Source organism: Pseudophryne corroboree, unplaced genomic scaffold (genome assembly GCF_028390025.1).
Source record: "Pseudophryne corroboree isolate aPseCor3 unplaced genomic scaffold, aPseCor3.hap2 scaffold_449, whole genome shotgun sequence".
Classification (NCBI taxonomy): domain Eukaryota; kingdom Metazoa; phylum Chordata; class Amphibia; order Anura; family Myobatrachidae; genus Pseudophryne; species Pseudophryne corroboree.
The window spans coordinates 279,997-282,107 of record NW_026970071.1 but is presented as its reverse complement, the minus strand read 5'-3'; the positions used below and the strand labels follow the sequence as shown (position 1 = coordinate 282,107).

At 37.5% G+C, this 2,111-nt stretch overlaps 1 non-coding gene across 1 annotated transcript; it reads left to right on the top strand.

The window, feature by feature from the left end:
- Positions 1–1,601: 1,601 nt before the first annotated feature.
- Positions 1,602–1,764, top strand: LOC135026727 (U1 spliceosomal RNA). Its single transcript, XR_010223315.1, has one exon. It is a non-coding gene; the product is annotated as a U1 spliceosomal RNA (small nuclear RNA).
- Positions 1,765–2,111: the final 347 nt, after the last annotated feature.

The following is a 2,111-nucleotide window of genomic DNA, read 5'->3' as shown; positions in this document are numbered from 1 at the left end:
TACATGTGCAGCAGAGTACTGTAATGGAAGCATGCTGGGTCCATAACCCAGAGGTAGGCAGATTGAAACTATCCTCTGCTATATGCATTTTTTTTTGTTAATTAAAGTAATCCAAAACTGGGATTGATATTTTTGCTCTTTTATTTTTACTTAAAGTACAATAACTTTTACCATTTTAATTTGTTTTAATAGTATATTGACAGTATTGTTTTCTTTCAAAAATCCAATTAATTTTCTTTACCCGATTATTAAAATGGTAATTGACAAAAACAAACTACATTGTCACCAGAAGAGCAATACAAAATGTACAAGTGATATATTAAAATCATCTTTCCAGCTTGAATTTCAATGATGCATTGGGGCAACGATTTTGTGAGAAACATCTTCACCCTTTAATAAAGATTTTCTTAATTCCTTACCTGTGTGCTAATTAGATATCACCTTGTTTTCACATTAAACAGACTTCCACATGAGAAAGCAGCAAGGATGCAGTGGCGTTAATGTTTCCTGGTGTCAACCTGTATTATTTCAGTAGATATTGAAATGAGGATGCATCTTGCTGCCTTTCCAATGAAGCAAGTTTAATTTAGTAATAGGTGAAAAACCATCCAAGAGCTGTTTAATCACTCAATTGGATTTTTTTGCCAGCATATTTCTTTTTCTCTGCAACCCACTGCTAAATTGTGCTTCCTAGCTGTTTTTATAAAATCACTGAATCAAATCTAACTCTGATTACATCAGAGAAGTCTAAATACCTAACACCATAACAGGGGGTTTGAAATTTTGACTTGTCTACTTAAAGATCACCAAAATCTGATAACAAAGTCAATTACATCCCTGGGTGGGATTGAACCACCAACCTTTTGGTTAATAGCCATACACACTAACTGATTGCGCCACAGCGACACTTTGCAAAATTACATACTGACAAAGGCTAATAAACAATCATCTAGAACGTTTCCTAGAAAAACTTTAAAAAGTCAATAATCTGGAGTGTTTTTGTAAGATGTTTCTGCCATCAACCAATGAAGAAACACATTGGTACTTTCCCATGATGAGTGAGTGCTTCAGGATCTCTTGCACTTACATGTGCAGCAGAGTACTGCAATGGAAGCATGCTGGGCCCATAACCCAGAGGTAGAAAGATTGAAACTATCCTCTGCTATATGCATTTTTTTTGTTAATTAAAGTAATCCAAAACTGGGATTGATATTTTTGCTCTTTTATTTTTACTTAAAGTACAATAACTTTTACCATTTTAATTTGTTTTAATAGTATATTGACAGTATTGTTTTCTTTCAAAAATTCACTTAATTTTCTTTTTTGTGTGCTAATTAGATATCACCTTGTTTTCACATTAAATAGACTTCCACATGAGAAAGCAGCAAGGATGCAGTGGCGTTAATGTTTCCTGGTGGTAGTGGGGGACTGTGTTTGTGCTTTCCTCTGGTCAGCTCTGGTAAAAGTCAGATTTCTTTGTCTCAGATCTTCCTCTAGCCTTGTTCTTCTTTCGAGAGTTCCCTTGTGCTGCCTCAGTTGGATCTCCTTCACTTGACAGGGGGGTACCCGAGCAGCGACCCTCCCCAGCACTAGCCCAACTCCTACTTACCTGCCAGGTGAGATACTATGATCATGAAGGTGCTTCTCCCAGGGAAAGGCTCACCCATTGCACTCTGGGTGTGCTGCTCCTGCGATTTCCCCAAATGTGGGAAACTTGACTGCATAATTTGTGTTTCCCCTGGTCGGCTCTCGTATAATTCAGATCTCTTTGTCTCAGGTCTCTCTCCAGCCTAGTTTGCTGTCTGTTTCCACTTCTCTTTTCTTAAACCGCTCCCTTCTATGCCCTTGCGCACCTTAATTAAATCTAACTCTGATTACGTCAGAGAAGGCTAGGTACCCTACACCATAAGAGGGGGTTTGAAATTTTGACTTGTCTACTTAAAGATCACCAAAATCTGATCACAAGGTCAATTACATCACTGGGTGGGAACCTTTTGGTTAATAGCCTATGTAAGTGCAAGAGATCCTGAAGCACTCACTCATCATGGGAATGTACCAATGTGTTTCTTACAAAAATTCTCCAGATTATTGACTTTTTAAAGTTTTTCTAG